The sequence below is a fragment of the Arachis ipaensis genome, chromosome B10, assembly GCF_059453495.1.
Source record: "Arachis ipaensis isolate K30076 ecotype BB chromosome B10, ASM5945349v1, whole genome shotgun sequence".
Taxonomy (NCBI): domain Eukaryota; kingdom Viridiplantae; phylum Streptophyta; class Magnoliopsida; order Fabales; family Fabaceae; genus Arachis; species Arachis ipaensis.
Genome location: NC_142435.1, coordinates 87449207 through 87473980, shown reverse-complemented (window position 1 = coordinate 87473980; position 24774 = coordinate 87449207). Strand labels below are relative to the sequence as shown.

Here is a 24774-nt window from a genome sequence, read left to right as displayed (position 1 = left end):
TCTTCGTGTTCATCTTGACCTTCAAGTTGTTCTTAGTTGTTTTCTTCGTTTTGATCTAAAAATTTTTAAGTTTGGATTCATTTTATTGTTTTTCTCTTTCCTTATTAAATTCAAAAATTCAAAATTTAAAAATCAAATTTCAAAATTCAAATTTAAAAATTTTCAAAATTCAATTTTAAAAATTTTTCAAATTTCAAATCTCAAATTTCAAAATTCAAATTTCAAAAATTTAAAATTCAAATTTCAAATTTTAATTTTCAAATTCAAAATTTAAATAACCTTTTAATTTAAAATTTATTTTTATTGTCGTTTTTAATTTTTATTTGCTACTATGAACTCTCACCCCTTTGGCTATGAGTCTGGTTACAATTATGTTGCAGGAAGAAGAAATTACAATGCGAACAAGCATCAAAGTTGGAACAATCAAAGATGGGAGGAGCCACAAGGATTTGATCAACCCTCATGGCAACAATCACCTCCAATAGACTATCAACAACCACCACCATATGCCTATGAACCCTTTCCTCAACATGACCTTGGACCACCATACTCACAAGCCCCTTTCCGCCATTCACCTCTATATGACCCTATCCCGTATCCACCATACCATCCACCTTATAAGCCAAATGAACGCTCCTATCCACCCCAAACCTCCATGGAGAAAGCACTTACTGATCTAAACTCTACTATACAAGCTCTCGTCGCCCAAATCAGACCACCAAATACCTTCAACAATCAACCCTCAAGCTCTAGTGCACTTCTTTTTCAACCACAGAATGATCTCTCCATCCCATCACCACCATCCATGGAAGACCACCCACATCCATCAATCCAGGAGCAACATGATCCCAATGATGCTATTGACATGGAACAAGAGAGAAGGGATCATCTTCGCGAATCCATACTTCATAAGGAGCTAGAGGAGGCCCTAAAGGTGAAGGTAGTAAAAACCCCTGAAGTCGAAGGAGTGGTTGAAGAATTAGTGAAGGAAGAATCAAGGGATCATCTCAAGGAAGCAGCGGATCAATTTCATGCAACTCTATATCAACTAAATCAAGCTAATCAGTCCACTTAACCTTCCTTTGTTTAATAAAGGCTGACCAAGTGGGATTAAAACCCAATTCTCTTCACACTTGATAAGGATAACTAGGATAGGAATTCCAATTCTTATACATTGCCCAGAGATTTTATTATTACTATTTTATTTTACTTGTCATATAACATATTCCCTCCTTACTTCCAAAATCCCAATTTACAAACTCATAACCAATAATAAGAACATACCTCCCTGCAATTCCTTGAGAAGACGACCCGAGGTTTGAATATTCGGTTATCAATTTCAAAGGGGTTTGTTACTTGTGACAACCAAAACGTTTGTATGAAAGGATTTTTGAAGATTTAGAAACTATACTTGCAACGACGATTTATCCGCAAATTTCTAGACAACTGATGAGCGGATAATTTATACGCTTTTTGGCATTGTTTTTAGTATGTTTTTAGTAGAATCTAGTTACTTTTAGGGATGTTTTCATTAGTTTTTATGTTAAATTCACATTTCAAGACTTTACTATGAGTTTGTGTATTTTTCTATGATTTCAGATATTTTCTGGCTGAAATTGAGGGACTTGAGCAAAAATCAGATTCAGAGGTTGAAGAAGGACTGCTGATGTTGTTGGATTCTGACCTCCCTGCACTCAAAGTGGATTTTCTGGAGCTACAGAACTCAGAATAGCACGCTTCTAACTGCGTTGGAAAGTAGACATCCAGGGCTTTCCAGAAATATATAATAGTTCATACTTTGGCTGAGTTTAGGTGACGTAAAAGAGTGTTGAACGCCAGTTCTACGCTGCTATCTGGAGTTAAATGCCAGAAACACGTCACAAGCCAGAGTTGAACGCCAGAAATACGTTACAAACTGGCGTTCAACTCCAGAATAACCTCTGCACGTGTAACATTCAAGCTCAGCCCAAGCACACACCAAGTGGGCTCCGGAAGTGGATTTATGCATCAATTACTTACTTCTGTAAACCCTAGTAGCTAGTTTATTATAAATAGGACTTTTTACTATTGTATTAGACATCTTCGGATCATCTTTGATAAGTTTTATGCTATCTTAGACTTTCATGGGGGCTGGCCATTTGGCCATGCCTGAACCATTATCACTTATGTATTTTCATACGGTAGAGTTTCTGCACTCCATAGATTAAGGTGTGGAGCTCTGCTGTTCCTCAAAGATTAATGCAAAGTACTACTGTTTTTCTATTCAATTCAACTTATTCCGCTTCTAAGATATTCATTCGCACTTCAACCTGAATGTGATGAAAGTGACAATCATCATCATTCCCTATGAACGCGTGCTTGACAACCACTTCTGTTCTACCTTAGATTGAATGAGTATCTCTTAGATCTCTTAATCAGAATCTTCGTGGTATAAGCTAGATTGATGGCGGCATTCATGAGAGTCCGGAAAGTCTAAACCTTGTCTGTGGTATTCCGAGTAGGACTCTGGGATTGAATGACTGTGACGAACTTCAAACTCGCGAGTGCTGGGCGTAGTGACAGACGCAAAAGGAGGGTGAATCCTATTCCAGTATGATCGAGAACCTCAGATGATTAGCCGTGCTGTGATAGAGCATTTGGACCATTTTCACAAGAGGATAGGATGCAGCCATTGGCAAGGGTGATGCCTCCAGACGATTAGCCATGCAGTGACAGCGCATCGGAGCATTTTCCAGAGAGGATAAAAGTTAGCCATTGACAACGGTGATGTCCTTACATAAAGCGAGCCATGGAAAGGAGTGAGACTAATTGGATGAAGATAGCAGGAAAGCAGAGGTTCAGAGGAACGAAAGCATCTCTATACACTTATCTGAAATTCTCACCAATGATATACATAAGTGTTTCTATCCTTATTTTCTATCTATTTATTATTTATGTTCGAAAACTCCATAACTATTTTATATCCGCCTGACTGAGATTTACAAGGTGACCATATCTTGCTTCATACCAACAATCTCCGTGGGATCGACCCTTACTCACGTAAGGTTTATTACTTGGACGACCCAGTGCACTTGCTGGTTAGTTGTATCGAAGTTGTGAATGAAAAACGATTTATTAAGACGTGTGTACAGAGTTTTTGGCGCCGTTGCCGGGGATTGTTCGAGTTTGAACAACTGACGGTTCATCTTGTTGCTTAGATTGGGTAATTTTCTTCTTTTTTTCAAAAAGTTTTCAAAAAAATTTTTCAAAAATCTTTCAAAAATTTTCTCCTTTGTTTTCGAAAAAAAAAAAATAAAAAAAAATAATAAATCTTTTCAAAAATTATTTTTCTTCAGAATTTTTAAGAATGAATTCTAGTGTTTCATGATGATTTGTTGAATCCTGGCTGGCTATGAAGCCATGTCCAAATTCCTTTGGGCTGAGGATTCAACTAATCACTTCAATGCATGTAATAGCATACTAAAGCTTGGCTGGCTATTAAGCCATGCCTATCCCTCGGATTGGAGCTTTAGACTAAGAATACAAGATTCCTGGAATTCATATTAAAAAATTTTGAAATCCTTATTTTCTTTTTCCTATATGTTTTTTCGAAAAAAATATACAAAAATTAAAAAAAATCATAAAAATCAAAAATATTTCATGTTTCTTGTTTGAGTCTTGAGTCAAATTGTAAGTTTGGTGTCAATTGCATGTTCATCTTGCATTTTTCGAAAAATTCATGCATTCATGGTGTTCTTCATGATCTTCAAGTTGTTCTTGGTAAGTCTTCTTGTTTGATCTTGATGTTTTCTTGTTTTGTGTCTTTTCTTGTTTTTCATGTGCATTTTTGCATTCATAGTGTCTAAACATGAAATATCTCTAAGTTTGGTGTCTTGCATGTTTTCTTTGCATATAAAATTTTCAAAAATATGTTCTTGATGTTCATCATGATCTTCAAAGTGTTCTTGGTGTTCATCTTGACATTCATAGCATTTTTGCATGCATTCATTGTTTTGATCTAAAATTCTCATACATTGAGTCTTTTTCATGTTTTTCTCTCTCATCATAAAAATTCAAAAAAAAAAAAATATCTTCTCCTTTTTCACTCATAAATTTCGAAAATTTGAGTTGACTTTTTCAAAATTTTTTAAAATCTAGTTGTTTTTATGTGTCAAATCAAATTTTCAATTTAAAAAAATCTTATCTTTTTCAAAATCTTTTTCAAATATCAAATCTTTTTCATTTTTCTTATTTATTTTCAAAAATCTTTTTCTTATCTTTATCTCCTAATTTTCGAAAATAACATCATCAATTAATGTTTTGATTCAAAAATTTCAAGTTTGTTACTTGCTTGTTAAGAAAGATTCAAACTTTGAGTTCTAGAATCATATCTTGTGATTTCTTGTGAATCAAGTCATTAATTGTGATTTTAAAAATCAAATCTTTTTCAAAACTAATTTCAATCATATCTTTTCAAAAATATCTCTTCATCTTATCTTTTTCAAAATTTGATTTTAAAATATCCTTTCTAACTTCTTATCTTCTTATCTTTTCAAAATTGATTTTCAAATTTGTTTCAACTAACTAACTAACTTTTTGTTTGTTTCTTATCTCTTTCAAAACTACCTAACTAACTCTCTCTCTCTAATTTTCGAAAATATCTTCCCTCTTTTTCAAAATTTCTTTTTAATTAACTAATTATTTTAATTTTTTATTTTAATTTTCGAAAAATTACTAACCTTTTTCAAAAACTATTTTCAAAAATCACTAACTCTTTTTCAAAAATAATTTTCGAAAATTCTCCTTCTCTCTCAACTCCTCCATATCTTCTTCTACTCGCACAGGGGAACCTCTATACCTGTGGTAAAAAGGATCCCTATTATTATTTTTCTGTTTCCTTCTTTTTCATATGAGCAGGAGCAAGGACAAGAACATTCTTGTTGAAGCAGATCCAGAACCTGAAGGGACTCTGAAGAGGAAACTAAGAGAAGCTAAATTACAACAATCCAGCAAGCACCTTTCAGAAATTTTCGAACAAGAAGAGGAGATGGCAGCCGAAAATAATAATAATGCAAGGAGGATTCTTGGTGACTTTACTGCACCTAATTCCAATTTACATGGAAGAAGCATCTCCATTCCTGCCATTAGAGCAAACAATTTTGAGCTGAAACCTCAATTAGTTTCTCTGATGCAGCAGAACTGCAAGTTTCATGGACTTCCATCTGAAGATCCTTTTCAGTTCTTAACTGAATTCTTGCAGATCTGTGATACTGTTAAGACTAATGGAGTAGATCCTAAAGTCTACAGGCTCATGCTTTTCCCTTATGCTGTGAGAGACAGAGCTAGAATATGGTTGGACTCTCAACCTAAGGATAGCCTGAACTCTTGGGATAAGCTGGTCAAGGCTTTCTTAGCCAAGTTCTTTCCTCCTCAAAAGCTGAGTAAGCTTAGAGTGGATGTTCAGACCTTCAGACAGAAAGAAGGTGAATCCCTCTATGAAGCTTGGAAGAGATACAAAGAACTGACCAAAAAGTGTCCTTCTGACATGCTTTTAGAATGGAGCATCCTAGATATATTCTATGATGGTCTATCTGAATTGGCTAAAATGTCATTGGATACTTCTGCAGGTGGATCCATTCACCTAAAGAAAACGCCTGCAGAAACTCAAGAACTCATTGATATGGTTGCTAATAACCAGTTCATGTACACTTCTGAGAGGAATCCTGTGTGTAATGGGACGCCTATGAAGAAGGGAGTTCTTGAAATTGATACTCTGAATGCCATACTGGCTCAGAATAAAATATTGACTCAGCAAGTCAATATGATTTCTCAGAGTCTGAATGGAATGCAAGCTGCATCCAACAGTACTCAAGAGGCATCTTCTGAAGAAGAAGCTTATGATCCTGAAAACCCTGCAATAGCAGAAGTGAATTACATGGGTGAACCATATGGAAACACCTATAACCCTGATGGGATATTTTTGTGGAAAAACAAATTTCTCCAAAACACCCAAATCTAACCGGCAAGTGCACCGGGTCGCATCAAGTAATAATAACTCACGGGAGTGAGGTCGATCCCACAGGGATTGAAGGATTGAGCAATTTCAGTTTAGTGGTTGATTTAGTCAAGCAAATCAAGATTTGGTTGAGAGATTTGTGATTTGCAGAATTGAAATTGCATAGAAAGTAAAGGAAATGGGTAAATTGCATGAAATTAAAGAAAACTGGAATTTAAAGTGCTGAATCTTAAAGAGCAAGAAATTAAATGGCAGAAACTTAGAATGCAAGAAATGTAAATTGCAGAATCTTAAAGTGCAAGAAATGTAAATGGCTTGAATTGTAAAGGGAATTGGGAATTGGATTTGCAGAAATTAAACAAGAAAACGTAAAATTGCAACAAGCAGAGAAATAGAAGAAGACTTGAATTGAACCGGATCTAAAAACAGAATTGTAAATGAGCATGAAAACAGTAAACAGGGAATGGGAAATGGGAAATCCGGATCTCAGGACCCAAGAGACTAGAAAACCAAGTCTAGATCTCAATGCCTTCCTAGATCCAACAAGAACAATTGCAAAGGAAATGTAGATTGCAAAGAAAGTAGATGAAAAGCAATTAACCGAAACTTAAATTCAATCAAGCAGAAAATTTAACAAGATCCCAAGGTGAGATTGAAACAGAAGTTCTTCAATTCTCCACCCAAGATCCAAGACAATTGTAATTGAAATTGAAAGCAAGAAAACTAAGAGGAAGGGAATTCAATTCTCCTTCCCCAAGACTTAGAAATTTAAAATTTACTCAATCCCAAAACTCTCCGAAAACTCTCTCTCAAAACTCAAAGGAAAAGCTCCCCTAAAAACTTAAATCCTATGCTATTTATACACTTTCTTCAAATGGTCTTCAAGCCTTCAATTGGGCCTTTGCTCTTGATGGAATTGGGTTGATAGAGGCCTTAGTTGATTGCTCTTGGAGTTTGGAGAAGAACCGAATTGAACCGGGTTGGAATCATGAAAGCTTGAGTAAAAGTTGGAGTAAAAGTTGGAGGCTAACTTTTACTCCAACTTTTCACATCAGGCACCCTTCCTTGCTGATACCAACGTTGGGGCAAAAGTTAGGGGTCTAACTTTTGCTCCAACGTTGGCCTGCCCTCGCATACTCATGGCACCAACGTTAGCCAAAAATTTAGGGGCTAACGTTGGCGCAAACTTTTGCTCATCCAGGGTGTGTTTTTCATGCGCCAACGTTAGCCAAAAAGTTAGGGGCTAACGTTGGCGCAAACTTTTGCTCTCCAGGGTGTTGATTTGTGATGCCAAAAGTTAGCCAAAAAGTTTGAGGCTAACTTTTGCTCCAGCTTTTTGCCCAAAAGTTTGCACAAAAGTTTGAGTCTAACTTTTGGTCCAGCTTTTTGCTCCCTGGTTCATTTTCAATTAATCCAAAAGTTTGAGCTAAAGTTTGAGGCAAACTTTTGCTCAAACTTTTTGTCCTCTCTTCCTCCTAGCCATTCCTTCTTGCTTCAACCTTTCTCCAAGCTTTCTTCACCTATCATTAATCAACCAAACACATCAAAGCTATGCTCAAAATCATGAGATATTCACTCTTTCATAATATGTGACAATTATAGCATAAAACCTCATGAAATTGCATTAATTCATACATGGTTGATTAAATCAAAGGAAACATGAAAATCTACCCAATTGGCTTGCTTATGGCTCAAGAAAGTGCATAATTCAATTGAAAACAAAAGAAAAAGGCTAGTGAAACTAGGCTAAGATGACTTGTCATCAAACCCCTCATGTTGAAATCACCCAAATCTCTCATGGAAGGATCAACAAAAGCCTCAACAAGGCTTTAATAATGGTGGAATAAATAGGTTTAACAATAGTAAACCTTTTCCATCATCCACTCAGCAACAGATAGAGAACTCTGAACAAAATACCTCTAATTTAGAAAACTTAGTCTCTGATCTATCTAAGGCCACTGTAAGTTTCATGAATGAAACAAGGTCCTACATTAGAAATTTGGAGGCACAAGTGGGCCAGCTGAGTAAAAGGATCACTGAAATCCCTCCTAGTACTCTCCCAAGCAATACAGAAGAAAATCCAAAAGGAGAGTGCAAGGCCATTGACATAGTCAACACGGCCGAACCTGGAGAGGAAGGGGAGGACGTGAATCCCAGTGAGGAAGACCTCCTGGGACGTCCAGTGATCAATAAGGAGTTTCCCTTTGAGGAACCAAAGGAATCTGAGACTCATCTAGAGACCATAGAGATTCCATTAAACCTCCTTATGCCCTTCATGAGCTCTGATGAGTATTCCTCTTCTGAAGAAAATGAGGATGTTACTGAAGAGCAAGTTGCCAAGTACCTTGGTGTAATCATGAAGCTGAATGCCAAATTATTTGGTATTGAGACTTGGGAGGATGAACCTCCCTTGTTCACCAATGAACTAAGTGATCTGGATCAACTGACAATGCCTCAGAAGAAACAGGATCCTGGAAAGTTCGTAATACCTTGTACCATAGGCAACATAATCTTTGAATAGGCTCTGTGTGACTTTGGTTCAGGGATAAACCTCATGCCCCTCTCTGTAATAGAGAAACTGGGAATCTTTGGGGTGCAAGCTACTAAAATCTCATTAGAGATGGCAGAAAATTCAAGAAAACGGGCTTATGGACAAGTAGAGGACGTGTTAGTAAAGGTTGAGGGCCTTTACATCCCTGCTGATTTCATAATCCTTGATACTGGGAAGGATGATCCTTGGAAGACCCTTCCTAGCCACAGCAAGAGCTGTGATTGATGTTGACAGAGGTGAATTAGTCCTTCAATTGAATGAGGACTCCCTTGTGTTTACAACTCAATGTTACCCTTCTGTAAACATGGAAAAGAGACACAGTAAGCTTCTCTCAAAACAGAGTTAACCAGAGCCCCCACAGTCAAACTCTAAGTTTGGTGTTGGGAGGCCACAACCAAACTCTAAGTTTGGTGTTGAACTCCCATATCCAAACTCTAAGTTTGGTGTTGGGAAGTCTCAACAATGCTCTGAACATCTGTGAGGCTCCATGAGAGCCCACTGTCAAGCTATTGACATTAAAGAAGCGCTTGTTGGGAGGCAACCCAATTTTTATTTATCTAATTTTATTTTTCTTGTTCTTTCATGTTTTATTAGGTTCATGATCATGTGGAGTCACAAAATAAATATAAAAATTGAAAACAGAATAAAAAACAGCAGAAGAAAAATCAGACCCTGGAGGAAGACCTTACTGGCGTTTAAACGCCAGTTAGAAGCATCTGGCTGGCGTTCAATGCCAGAACAGAGCATGGTTCTGGCGTTGAACACCCAAAATGGGCAGCATCTTGGCGTTTGAACGCCAGAATTGCACCCTGGAGAAGAGCTGGCGCTGAACGCCCAAAACAAGCATGGTTCTGGCGTTCAACGCCAGAAATGGGCAACAAATAGGCGTTCAACGCCCAGAACAAGCACCAATCTGGCGCTGAACGCCCAGAGTTGTGTGCAAGGGCATTTTGCATGCCTAATTTGGTGCAAGGTTGTAAATCCTTGAACACCTCAGGATCTGTGGACCCCACAGGATCACCTCAGGATCCGTGGACCCCACAGGATGCCCACCTACCTTCACTCACTTCTTCTCACCCTTCTTTCACACAATCCCATAAACACTCTTCTCCAAAACTCTTCACTAATCACCTCAATCTCTCTTCCCTATAACCACTTCACCACTCACATCCATCCACTCTTCCCCATAAACCTACCTCATAAACCCCACCTACCTTCAAAATTCAAAATCAATTTCCCACCCAAAACCCACCCTTATGGCCGAACCTTACCCCCCTCCCTTCCCTATATAAAGCCCTCCATTCTTCTTTATTTTCACACAACACAACCCTCTCTTCCCCTTCTTGGCCGAATACACCCCTCCCCCTCTCCTCCATATCTTCTTCTTCCTCTTCATCTATTCTTTCTTCTCTTGCTCGAGGGCGAGCAATATTCTAAGTTTGGTGTGATAAAAGCATAAGCTCTTTGTTTTTTCATTACCATTGATGGTACCCAAGACCGGAGAATCCTCTAGAAAAGGGAAAGGGAAGACAAAAGCTTCCACCTCCGAGTCATGGGAGATGGAAAAATTCATCTCCAAAACTCATCAAGACCACTTCTATGATGTTGTGGTTAAGAAGAAGGTGATCCCCGAGGTCCCTTTCAAGCTCAAGAAGAATAAGTATCCGGAGATCCGACATGAAATCCAAAGAAGAGGTTGGGAAGTTCTAACAAACCCCATCCAACAAGTCGGCATCCTAATGGTTCAAGAGTTCTATGCCAATGCATGGATCACTAGGAACCATGATCAAAGTAAGAACCCAAACCCAAAGAATTATATTACAATGGTTCGGGGGAAATACTTAGATTTTAGTCCGGAAAATGTGAGGTTGGCGTTTAACTTGCCTATGATGCAAGGAGATGCACGCCCCTACACTAGAAGGGTCAACTTTAATCAAAGGTTGGACCAAGTCCTCATGAACATATGTGTGGAAGGAGCTCAATGGAAGATTGACTCCAAAGGCAAGCCGGTTCAATTAAGAAGACTGGACCTCAAGCCTGTGGCTAGAGAATGGTTGGAGTTCATCCAACGCTCCATCATCCCCACTAGCAACCGATCTGAAGTTACTGTGGATCGGGCCATCATGATCCATAGCATCATGATTGGAGAAGAAGTAGAAGTTCATGAAGTCATCTCCCTTGAACTCTACAAAATAGCCGAAAAGCCCTCTCCTGTGGCAAGGCTAGCTTTTCCTCATCTTATTTGCCATCTATGTTACTCAGCTGGAGCTTTCATAGAAGGAGACATTCCCATTGAGGAAGAGAAGCCCATCACTAAGAAAAGGGTGGAATATCAAGAGGACTCCATCATCCTTCATGAAATAAGAGAAGATCAAAAAGCAATGAGGGAGGAGCAACAAAGACAAGGAAGAGACATAGAAGAGCTCAAGGACATCATTGGTTCCTCAAGAAGAAAACGCCACCATCACTAAGGTGGACTCATTCCTTGTTCTTACATTCTCTGTTTTTCATTTTCTCTATGTTAAGTGCTTATCCATGTTTGTGTCTTCATTACATGATCATTAGTATTTAGTAACTATGTCTTAAAGTTATGAATGTCCTATGAACCCATCACCTCTCTTAAATGAAAACTGTTTTAATTAAAAAGAACAAGAAGTACATGAGTTTCGAATTTATCATTGAACTTAGTTTAATTATATTGATGTGGTGACAATACTTTTTGTTTTCTGAATGAATGCTTGAATAGTGCATATGTCTTTTGAAGTTGTTGTTTAAGAATGTTAAATATGTTGGCTCTTGAAAGAATGATGATAAGGAGACATGTTATTTGATAATATGAAAAATTATAAAAATGATTCTTGAAGCAAGAAAAAGCAGCAAAGAACAAAGCTTGCAGAAAAAAAATAGCGAAAAAATAGAAAAAAAAAAAGAGAAAAAGCAAACAGAAAAAGCCAAAAGCTCTTAAAACCAAGAAGCAAGAGCAAAAAGCCAATAACCCTTAAAACCAAAAGGCAAGGGTAAATAAAAAGGTTCCCAAGGCTTTGAGCATCAGTGGATAGGAGGGCCTAAAGGAATAAAATCCTGGCCTAAGCGGCTAAACCAAGCTGTCCCTAACCATGTGCTTGTGGCGTAAAGGTGTCAAGTGAAAACTTGAGACTGAGCGGTTAAAGTCAAGGTCCAAAGCAAAAGAAGAGTGTGCTTAAGAACCCTGGACACCTCTAATTGGGGACTTTAGCAAAGCTGAGTCACAATCTGAAAAGGTTCACCCAATTATGTGTCTGTGGCATTTATGTATCCGGTGGTAATACTGGAAAACAAAGTGCTTAGGGCCACGGCCAAGACTCATAAAATAGCTGTGTTCAAGAATCATCATACTGAACTAGGAGAATCAATAACACTATCTGAACTCTGAGTTTCTATAGATGCCAATCATTCTGAACTTCAATGGATAAAGTGAGATGCCAAAACTATTCAAGAGGCAAAAAGCTACAAGTCCTGTTCATTTAATTGGAGCTATGTTTCATTGATAGTTTGGAATTTATAGTATATTCTTTTCTTTTTATCCTATTTGATTTTCAGTTGCTTGGGGACAAGCAACAATTTAAGTTTGGTGTTGTGATGAGCGGATAATTTATACGCTTTTTTGGCATTATTTTTAGTATATTTTTGGTAGAATCTAGTTACTTTTAGGGATGTTTTCATTAGTTTTTATGTTAAATTCACATTTCTGGACTTTACTATGAGTTTGTGTGTTTTTCTATGATTTCAGGTATTTTCTGGCTGAAATTGAGGGACTTGAGCAAAAATCAGATTCAGAGGTTGAAGAAGGACTGGTGATGCTGTTGGATTCTGACCTCCCTGCACTCAAAGTGGATTTTCTGGAGCTACAGAACTCAAAATGGCGCGCTTTTAATTGCTTTGGAGAGTAGACATCTAGGGCTTTCCAGAAATATATAATAGTCCATACTTTGCCCGAGTTTAAAAGACGTAAAAGGGCGTTGAACGCCAGTTCTATGCTGCTGTCTGGAGTTAAACGCCAGAAACACGTCACAAGCCAGAGTTGAACGCCAGAAATACGTTACAAACTAGCGTTCAACTCCAGAATAACCTCTGCACATGTAACATTCAAGCTCAGCCCAATCACACACCAAGTGGACCCCGGAAGTGGATTTATGCATCAATTACTTACTTTTGTAAACCCTAGTAGCTAGTTTATTATAAATAGGACTTTTTACTATTGTATTAGACATCTTCGGATCATCTTTGATCAGTTTTATGCTATCTTAGACTTTCATGGGGGCTGGCCATTCGGCCATGCCTGAACTATTATCACTTATGTATTTTCATACGGTAGAGTTTGTGTACTCCATAGATTAAGGTGTGGAGCTCTGCTGTTCCTCAAAGATTAATGCAAAGTACTACTGTTTTTCTATTCAATTCAACTTATTCCGCTTCTAAGATATTCATTCGCACTTCAACCTGAATGTGATGAACGTGACAATCATCATCATTCCCTATGAACGCGTGCCTGACAACCACTTCCGTTCTACCTTAGATTGAATGAGTATCTCTTAGATCTCTTAATCAGAATCTTCGTGGTATAAGCTAGATTGATGGCGGCATTCATGAGAGTCCAGAAAGTCTAAACCTTGTCTGTGGTATTCCGAGTAGGACTCTGGGATTGAATGACTGTGACGAACTTCAAACTCGCGAGTGCTGGGCGTAGTGACAGACGCAAAAGGAGGGTGAATCCTATTCCAGTATGATCGAGAACCTCAGATGATTAGCCATGCTGTGACAGAGCATTTGGACCATTTTCACAAGAGGATAGGATGCAGCCATTGGCAAGGGTGATGCCTCCAGACGATTAGCCATGCAGTGACAGCGCATCGGAGCATTTTACAGAGAGGATAAAAAGTAGCCATTGACAACGGTGATGTCCTTACATAAAGCCAGCCATGGAAAGGAGTGAGACTGATTGGATGAAGGCAGCAGGAAAGCAGAGGTTAAGAGGAACGAAAGCATCTCTATACACTTATCTGAAATTCTCACCAATGATATACATAAGTGTTTCTATCCTTATTTTCTATCTATTTGTTATTTATGTTTGAAAACTCCTTAACTATTTTATATCCGCCTGACTGAGATTTACAAGGTGACCATATCTTGCTTCATACCAACAATCTCCGTGGGATGGACACTTACTCAAGTAAGGTTTATTACTTGGATGACCCAGTGCACTTGCTGGTTAGTTGTATCGAAGTTGTGAAAGAAAAACGATTTATTAAGACGTGCATACAGAGTTTCTGGCGCCGTTGCCTGAGATCACAATTTCGTGCACCAACAACGCAAAAGTTCTCTCATCAAAATGGCGCCGTATGACCTTGGACCACCATACTCACAAGCCCATTTCCGCCATTCACCTCCATATGACCCTAACTCGTATCCACCATACCAACCACCTTATGAGCCAAATGAACCATACACAGAACCACCACCTTTCCAACACAACTACTCTCATGAACCACCACCTCAATATTCACCACCTCCATATCATTATCAAGATGAACCACCTTCCTATTATGAACCCTCTCTCCTAACCAATGAATCCTCATATCCACCCCAACCTCCAATGGATGACAGACTTCGTGTTATTCTTCAAAGGCAAGAAAGGATGAATAAGAGTGTGCAAAATTTCGCGGCCACCTTCGGCAAGTTAGTAAATATAATAGCTTCCCAATATCTGAGCACTCAAAGAACTCCCATTGCTACATGTGGAGAATCAAAAGAAGCGCAAAGCATGAAGGAGACACTAGAAACTTCGGTGGATAATGAGGAACATGGCTTTGTATTGGAACAAGTGGAGGAAGCCATAATAGTTGCAGAGGAAGAAGTGGTTGAAGACTTAGGAGATGCTGAACCTCCATGAGAAAGTCAAGGCATCGAACCTCCTTCTAAGACGGTTGCATTTGATGTTGAGAAGGGTGTACAACCTCCAAAGCATATCATAGTTGAAGACTTGGAAGAGGTTGATCAAGAGATGGAGATTAAAGAAGAAGAAGCACAGCCTCCCATGCCCTCGGTAAGCAATAAAGAAGAGATTGAATTGGAGAAAAGCTACCAAGAGGAAGAGGTTGAAATTAAAGAAGTTTGCAAAGAGGTGGAAGTTGTCAAAGAGCACAAGGGAATGGAGCTTGAAATTACCTTGGCAAAGTTATTGGAGACCCCTCCCCCTAAGTTTCCATTATCCTTCACAACATTCAAGTGGGTAAAATTCATATCCCTTAGCTTTCTAATTCCACTTGAATATGGGCTACTGGAGATGGATGGTCAACTTAGAACTCTTTGTGGCATTAAGAGTAAACGGAAGATGGTCAGTGGTAAGAACTGTCCTGCAAGGTTCATTATGGTTGGAAGCTTTAAGTTTAAACACAAAGGTTAGTGTAGAGCTCAATTGAATGGGTCTAGGAAGTTGTTTGGATACTTCAGTGAGAATTCTAAAGCTGAATCACCCGAATGGAATCATGATAATCAACTTGAAGACGGGTGCAAAAGCAAGATTTGGGATCCCGGAATTCATTCTGGCAATCAACACTCTTGGGGCCTTGTAACTTGCTTTAACATACTTGAAGGCTTTCTGCGCCTAGTTTGGGATCCCGGAGGATATTGGAATCACAAACATTGGTGGCGATTCCTGGATGAGTTCAAGCATAAGCCACCATAACAAAGGACTCCCCAAATGTCCAACTTAAAGACTTTAACTAAAAGTGCTAGGTGGGAGACAACCCAGCATGGTATGATCGTTCCTTTTTCATTTTTATTTAGTTTTATTTGTTTTCGAGTTTTATTTTATTGTATTGTATTGAACCTGAAATTTTGCATAACATTCATATTCCCATTGAATTCTGCATACTGCATTATTAAAAAAAAAAAGTCATGCAACGCGACCGCCTCATTGACGCGTCCGTGTCGCAAGGAGATGGGAGACAACACTAATATGAACAGAGAGTTATGCAGAAACATCGCTGGAGGCGTGCCAATGGCACAAATCGTCCCACAGGACCGCGTCGCTGACGTGACCGCGTCATATGGGAATAATGGCCTCCCACGCGACCGCGTTCCCCACGCGGCCGCGTGCCCTGGATTTTGACGTAAAAGGGTGTACAACCAATTATTGTGCTAGAGTGGTGCTGGATTGGTGCTGAATGCACAATTCTACCCACGCGGCCGCGAGACCCACGTGACCGCGTCACATTCTTCTAAAGCCCACTCACGCGATCGCATGCCGCATGCGATCTCGTCACTTAAAATTTAGCACTAATAATAATTTGAACAGAGAGTTGTGCGAGCGCGAGGCTGCCCTCGTGCCAGTAGCATGAATTGTGTCACGCAACCGCGTAACCGACGCAACCGCGTCAATCAGTTTAAGTGCAAGCCGCGCGACCGCGTGCCCCACGCGACCGCGTCACTTCCGCCGCACAGCTTATCCTAATTTGCCAAATATCTTATCTTTTCTCCCCCAATCCTAATTTTTCCTCCCTCCTTTCTTACTTACTTCTTCTTCCCTTCTTTCCCTTCTCATTCTTCTTATCTTTTATTTTATTTTACTTAATTTATTTGCATATTTCATTCATTGCATCTTAATTTTGTGCATATTTTTGTTTTCTTTTCTAAATTCATTATTTTTCATTGGTGTTAAAATTTTCTTATTTAACTGTTGCATCTTCTCTTGAATTATTTTGGGTGCTCAGTGACTTGTTCTATTTTGGTTAGGTAATATTATTTATATCAATGCCAATCTTTTATACCTGTATTACTTTTACATTGACATGAATTTATATTATCTCTCCTTACCCACACTCTCTTCCCTATTTTTGCAAACTTTTGCATTCTTGATTTGCCATGTGCTTCTACTATTTTCTCATTTGCATGTTGTAGCTACCATGTAATTGAGACCTTCATTATCTGGCATTCACCAACCCATGTTTTATTTATTTTCTATCTTTGCTTTGGGTTACTTTCCTTCCCTTTTTCTTTCAGGATGGCCACCAGGAAGAGAACCGGAAGACGTTTACATGGGGAGACAGGCAAGTCAATCTGCACAATCTATAGAGAAAGGCATCAGTTGAAGCCCACCCATCCACTTGCACATCTTAGCATGCACCGAGGACAGTGCAATCTTTAAGTGTGGGGAGGTTGATACCGATCTCCATGGGTTAGCTATTTCCTTCTTCTTAACACCAATGATTTATTTTCCTTATTCATTATTGCATTGTTGCATTTGCATGTTTGATTGCGTATTTGTTTAATTTTTTGCATATTTTACCACTTGGTTGAAGTAATATTTTCTTTTTCAAGAAAATTTTTAGAGAATTTCACTAATTTGAATAAAATTTAATGTTACACTTGTTTGAAGAGATATTATACTGGAACATGGTTTAGAACTTGATGAGCGGATAATTTATACGCTTTTTGGCATTGTTTTTAGTATGTTTTTAGTAGAATCTAGTTACTTTTAGAGATGTTTTTATTAGTTTTTATGTTAAATTCACATTTCTGGACTTTACTAGGAGTTTGTGTGTTTTTCTATGATCTCAGGTATTTTTTGGCTGAAATTTAGGGACTTGAGCAAAAATCAGATTCAGAGGTTGAAGAAGGACTGCTGATGCTGTTGGATTCTAACCTCCCTGCACTCAAAGTGGATTTTCTGGAGCTACAGAACTCAAAATGGCGCACTTTTAATTGCGTTGGAAAGTAGACATCCAGGGCTTTCCAGAAATATATAATAGTCCATACTTTGGCCGAGTTTAGACGATGCAAAAGGGCGTTGAACACCAGTTCTACGCTGCTGTCTGGAGTTAAACCCCAAAAACACGTCACGAACCAAAGTTGAACGCCAAAAATACGTTACAACCTGGCGTTCAACTCCAGAAAGAGCCTCTGCACGTGTAACATTCAAGCTCAGCCCAAGCACACACCAAGTGGGACCCGGAAGTGGATTTATGCATCAATTACTTACTTCTGTAAACCCTAGTCACTAGTTTATTATAAATAGGACTTTTTACTATTGTATTAGACATCTTATGATTTTTAGTTCATCTGAGGATCATATTGATCACGTTTTGGGGGCTGGCCATTCGGCCATGCCTGAACCTTTCACTTATGTATTTTCAACGGTGGAGTTTCTACACTCCATAGATTAAGGTGTAGAGCTCTGCTGTTCCTCATGAATTAATGCAAAGCACTACTATTTTTCTATTCAACTCAACTTATTCCACTTCTAAGATATTCATTCGCACTTCAACATGAATGTGATGAATGTGACAATCATCATCATTCCCCCACGAACGCGTGCCTGACAACCACCTCCATTCCAACTTAGATTGGATGATTATCTCTTGGATCTCTTAATCAGAATCTTCGTGGTATAAGCTAGATTGATGGCGGCATTCATGAGAGTCCGGAAAGTCTAAACCTTGTCTGTGGTATTCCGAGTAGGGCTCTGGGATTGAATGACTGTGACGGACTTCAAACTCACGAGTGCTGGGCGTAGTGACAGACGCAAAAGGAGGGTGAATCCTATTCATGTATGATCGAGAACCTCAGATGATTAGCCGTGCTGTGACAGAGCATTTGGACCATTTTCACAAGAGGATAGGATGCAGCCATTGACCACGGTGATGCCTCCAGACGATTAGCCATGCAGTGACAGCGCATCGGACCATTTTCCAGAGAGGATGAAAATTAGCCATTGACAATGGTGATGTCCTTACATAAAGCCAGCCATGGAAAGGAGTATGACTGATTGGATGAAGACAGCAGGAAAGCAGAAGTTCAGAGGAACGAACGCATCTCCATACACTTATCTGAAATTCTCACCAGTGATATACATAAGTATTTCTATCTTTATTTTCTGTTTAATTATTATATATTTTCGAAAACTCCATAATCAATTATTATCCGCCTAACTGAGATTTACAAGGTGACCATAGCTTGCTTCATACCGACAATCTCCGTAGGATCGACCCTTACTCACGTAAGGTTTATTACTTGGACGACCCTGTGCACTTGCTGGTTGGTTGTATCGAAGTTGTGAATGAAAAACGATTTATTAAGACGTGCGTACAGAGTTTTGGCGCCGTTGCCTGAGATCAAAATTTCGTGCACCAGAGTTTTGGTTACATTTTATCAACCAAAATTCTATTTTAGTGTGTATTTTCTCTCTAAAATTGTGATGTTTGTCTTGCTTAATTCTATATTTCCATTGTTTAATGTATACATGCACTTATATGATTGAGGCCTTTGTTTCACTGAGCTTACATACCCATATGGCCTTACCTTTCATTATCCTTTGCAAACCAATTTGAGCCTATTTTACCCCTTTGTTCTTTACTTTAGCACATCATTAACTCTAAGCGGAAAACAATATTGTCCTTAAGTTGAATCCATGGTTAGCTTAGACTAGTGAGAGTGCTCATGAATTAAGTGTGGGAAAAGTGGGTTTGAAAATATTTGGTTTAAGAATTGGATGTTATATATCTTTATGAAAATGTGAAAGAAATATTTAGGACATGTTCATGCATTCAATAATTTAATCATATGCATTGAGAAAAATAAAAGAAAAAAAATATATATATATATATAAAAAAAAGAAGAAGAAAAAGAGAAAAAGAAAAGAAAAAGAGCAATTAAGCAAAAAGGGGACAAAATGCCCCAAAGTAAGTGAAAGCAATGCATATGTACTGTACTTGAATTAGAATGCATGAATATGTGGAAAACATGGTTGATGCCAAGGCATTTTGGCCAGTTTCACTAACCTTTTCTTTACTATTTTAGGGTAGTTTCATGCATTTTCTTAGGAAATAAACATGTTTTGGGTATAATTTCACTTACATCTTGATTTGAGCATACATTGTGCACTTTACATGATTTCAAGAGAATTTTGCATGAATTAGATGACAAATTGGATGATGCATGTCTCATGATATGGATTAGAACTTTGATGCACTTTATTGCTTGATTTTAGGATAAAGGAAGCAAGAAAGATCCACGTTAGCAGCCACGTTAGTCTAACTAACATGACCACCAACGTGGAATGGGAGCTAGCTTGCAACGTTAATGAGAAAAGTAATCGCCAATAACGCCCTCGAAGCCATCATAGCCCACGTTAAGAGTCACGTTAACTAAGTTAACGTGAACTCTTAATGACATGTCATCTTAGCCTATTTTAACTAGTCTTTTTCTCTTGTTTTCATTAGAATTATGCACTTTCTTGAGCTACAAGCAAGCCAATTAGCTAGATTTTCATGTTTCCCTTGATTGAATATACCATGTATGAATTCATGCTATTTCATGAGGTTTTATACTATAATTGTCACATATTATGAAAGAATGAATATCTCATGATTGTAAGCATAGCTTTGATGTGTTTGGTTGATTAATTATAGGTGAAGAAAGCTTGGAGAAAGGTTGAAGCAAGAAAGAATAGCTAGGAGTAAAGAGAAGACAATGGAATAAGTGAAATTGAACCAGGAAGCAAAAAGCTGGACCTAAAGTTAGCATCAAACTTTTGCACAAACTTTTGGTTGAAAAGTTAGCCCCAACGTTAGCCCCCTAACTTGGAGGCTAACGTTGGAACTTGAAAATCACTCCCTGGGTACCAAAAGTTTGCGCCAACGTTAGCCCCCTAACTTTGAGGCTAACGTTGGCACATGAAATTCACCCCTGGGCACCAAAAGTTTGCGCCAACGTTAGCCCCCTAACTTTGAGGCTAACGTTGGCATGAAGAAAACCTCCCTGGGCACCAAAAGTTTGCGCCAACGTTAGCCCCCTAACTTGGTGGCTAACGTTGGCACATGAAAATCACAAGGAGGAGCAAAAGTTTGCGCCAACGTTAGCCCCCTAACTTGGTGGCTAACATTGGCGCCACAAGTACACAAGGCAAGGCCAACGTTAGGGCCAAAGTTAGACCCCTAACGTTGGCACCAACGTTCATATCAGCAAAGTGGTGTTAGCTGATATGAAAAGTTGGAGCAAAAGTTAGACCCCTAACTTTTGCTCAAACTTTTGGTCCAACTTTTGCAAAACTCAAACCCGGTTCAATTGGTTCACTTTGGTTCTTCTCCAAACTTCAAGAGCAATCAACCAAGGCCTCTTTCAACCCAATTCCACCAAGAGCAAAGGCCCAACTCAAGGCTTGAAGATCATTTGAAGAAAGTGTATAAATAGGATAGAATTCAAGTTCTTCGGGGAGCTTTCCTTTTGGAATTTTCATAATAGTTTTCGGAGAGCTTTTGATATTGAGTGAACTTTAATTTCTTTGTCTTGGGGAAGGAGAATTCACTTCTCTTCCTCTTAGTTTTATTGCTTTCAATTTCAATTACAATTGTCTTGGATCTTGGGTTGAAGAATTGAAGAAATTCTGTTTCAATCTCATCCTTAGATCTCTCTGTTTATTTACTGCAATTGAATTTCCGTTTCTGTTACTCGATTCTCATCTACTTTCCTTGCAATTTACAATTTCCTTTGCAATTATTCTTGTTGGATCTAGGAAGGCATTGAGATCTAGACTTGGTTTTCTAGTCTCTGGGTCCTGAGATCTGATTTCCCATTTCAAATCTCTGTTTATTGCTTTATATGTTCATTTACTTTTCTGTTTCGGATCCGATTCAATCCCAATTCCCTTTTACTCTTCTGTTTAATGCAATTTAACTTTTTCTTGTTTAAATCCAGCCCCAATTCTCTTTACATTTCAAGCCATTTATATTTCTTGCACTTTAAGATTCTGCAATTTACATTTCTTGCAATCTAAGTTTCCGCAATTTATGTTACTTGCACTTTAAGATTCAGCAATTTAATTCTCGTCCTCTTTGATTTCATGTCAATTACCCATTCCCTTTACTTTCTATGCAATTTAAATTCTGCAAATCACAAATCTCTCAACCAAATCTTGATTCGCTTGACTAAATCAACCACTAAACTAAAATTGCTCAATCCTTCAATCCATGTGGGATCGACCTCACTCCCGTGAGTTTTTATTACTTGATGCGACCCGGTACACTTGCCGGTTAGATTTGTGTGTTTTGGGAGAAATTTATTTTTCCTCCAAAATACTCATCAAGTTTTTGGCGCCGTTGCCGGGGATTGATTAGATTGACAATGATTAAGTGAGGTGGTGATCTAGATCAAGCACTTTTTCTTTAATTTTTGACTAACCCACTAACTGTTTGAAGCTTTGCCTGAGCTAGTAGAAACCTCATTCTAGCAATAGAGTGAAATTTCCTTGGCTCATCCTGCTGAATATGATTTTCATAGCTTGAAAAACAAACGAGAGGAGTGGTTTTCGTTCATTACTCTCTCAAGTTTGCCAACTGTTTGATACTTTGTGTCAACTGATCCTTCAATCATATCCTGGCCTGAATATGCTCTATCTTCACTTGAATTGGTTGTGACTGTGCAGATTATGGAAGGGAACTCAACAAATTCTAGCAATCATGAGAGTAATACCCCCACCTTGGATGATAATGTAACCCATAGTTCGAAGCAACTATCCATAGCCATGAATGATGTTGCCCAATGGTTTGAAGCTTTTCCACAAGGAAGCATTATCGGATGGGAAGAACTGATGAATGGACTCCTAGTCAAATTTAACCCATCACAAAGAGTTGTTAAGCAAGAGTGCGAAGTGCATCCATTAGAGAAAGAAATTGAGGGTGCTCGTGCAGTAATAAGCCAAAACAAGCAGATACATCAGCAGACTCTACAACAACTGGACATGATGGCTAGGAAAATCACTGAGTTGAGACATGCTGTAATACATACATACAACCTGACTCAAAGCTCATATGGGAGTAATCAAGCTGAACACAGTTTTGGGGTCATTAACCATGAGCAACAGAGTTATGAGCAACTACAATCTCCAAGCAATCACTCTAGCATGCTCCAACATAGGCCTCAGAATGATGTGTACAATCCACCTTGGAGAACTCATTCTAATGGGAGGGGGGTTGAGAACCAAAACCAAAAACCAAGGGACTTCAACTGCAACAATCCCAGCTTCAAAAACCAACTTAAAACACACCCCCACAACAACAATCACACACACTTCCAACCCCGTCCTACCTCACCATTCGTTCAAAATGACCTTCATCAAGCACCACAATTGCCACAACCACTTCCAACCTTTCAAAGGATCTATATTCTAGAAATGCTGATGGAGAGGTCCATCAAAATTCAAGAAATGATGGCAATAGAGCGGGAAGAAATAAAGAAGCATCAAGAGATGATAAGCAAGAACCAGGAGGCTTCACTCAGAAGACTTGAAAGGCAGGTGGAACAATTAGTGCAAAACCTTGCTGAATTGGGTGAGAAAAAGGGGACTCTGAACCCAAAGAGCCATGAAAAGGATGCTGTGTTGAAAGAGAAGGGAGTCATGGAGGAAAATAAGAAGGCTATGGAAAGAGAAATAGAGGGAAGGAAGCCCATAGCAAGAGGAGGAAACCTAAGGCAACAGAAGCCTCAACTTCCATGAGCACAGAGTGAAGGATGTCAAGCTAGTGACAATAAAAGAGCGCTTGTTGGGAGGCAACCCAACCCGAGGTAGTTTTCTGTTCATAACTATTTTAATAAAAAGGTTAATTAGTTTTATCTATAATGCAAGAAGCTAAGTTTGGTGTTGCACACCAAAACAATCTAAGGGAGAATGAAGGATTTTAAGTTTGGTGTCCACCAAAACCCCATTAAAACACACATTCTCACTTTTTGCATAATGTAGGCTTCAAGCATACTGGATGAACTAGTTAGCCATTTTACTGTTTTTCTTAGTTTCCAGTTCTATCACTTTTGAAAAAGAAAAAGAAATTATCACAAATGGTTAACCTTTGGCAAGGTACTAAGTTTGGTGTTCCCACACCAAAGTAAGTTCAAAAAGCCCGCAAATAAATCATGAAAATTAACCATTGTTTCCAAGTGCTTGGGGAACAAGCAACTTTCAACATCATTGCAGAATGACATACAAGCTTTTGGAGGTTTGAACATCATCAAAAAGGAGAAAGATGAACATGACCAACATGAAGGTCAGCAACAATGATGGTGAGAAGAAGGAAAGCAAGTAAACTTCAACAGGTTGTATTGTTAAGTCATTGTTTTACATCAAATATTGCTGTAATTGAAAGTTGGATTGTATCCTTATTTACCCTGCCTGTCTGCATAGTATAGTTTTTTTTTATATACCCCTACCTGCATGCATAGCATAGTTTTTCTTTATAATTCAATAAGCAAGATGTTTGATCATTCACAACATTCTTATCTTCAAAACTTGTTTGCACTCAATTTTCAAGAATGCATCACATGAAAGTTCTTTGAAAAGAAGGATTGAGGAATTAAACAATTTTGAGGCAAGCAAAATATTAGGAGAGGTGGTGGTTCTAGTTGTATGATTATGTATTGAGGTTGCATGCTTGTGAAAACTTGCATGGGAGCTCATAGGCGGGACATGAAGTTCAAAGAAGTATTGTGGAGATTCTCAAAAATCTATTGATCCAAGAAGCAGCAAACAAAACAAAAGAAAATAAAGAAAATACAAAAGCAAAAAGAACATGGCCCAAGGCTCTGAGCATCAATTACTAGGCAGAAAAAGAAAGAAAGAAACAAAAACTCAAAGAGTTGTTATCCTAGTAAATGCTTGTGGTTGAAGTGTGTCAAGGAAAAAGGCTTGAGCAAGTAAATCCTTAGAGGTGCTTTAACACCTAATACCTTAAAACCAACTGGTTTAGGAGTATTGATTGAAAGCTTATCTAAAGAGCCGCTTTGAGACATGATACTTAGAGTCGAGGCCAAAGCACAGAAACTATAAGCTGCTTCAAGGTGACTACTTATAAAGAGATCTCCATGGTACCATTTGGATGAAAATCCTAAAGACCTACGACTCCCAATATGTAAGGACTAGTGAGCACTGAAGCCCTTGCATAAGCATATGATTTGGAGTTCACCCCACTGATACTTGATCACTTCACTCACTGCACTTTACAAGTGTTCCTCAATCCATCTTAATTGAAAGAACCCTGGAGCATAAATTTATTTCTTGCTTGAAGACAAGCAAGCTTTAAGTTTGGTGTTGTGATGACAAGTCATCTTAGCCTATTTTAACTAGTCTTTTTCTCTTGTTTTCATTAGAATTATGCACTTTCTTGAGCTACAAGCAAGCCAATTAGCTAGATTTTCATGTTTC

At 38.5% G+C, this 24774-nt stretch overlaps 1 non-coding gene across 1 annotated transcript; it reads right to left on the bottom strand.

Annotated features, from left to right (window-relative positions):
* Window positions 1–5422: 5422 nt before the first annotated feature.
* LOC148580759 (small nucleolar RNA R71) lies at window positions 5423–5530 on the bottom strand. Its single transcript, XR_015895951.1, has one exon. It is a non-coding gene; the product is annotated as a small nucleolar RNA R71 (small nucleolar RNA).
* Between the last annotated feature and the right edge of the window lie 19244 nt (window positions 5531–24774).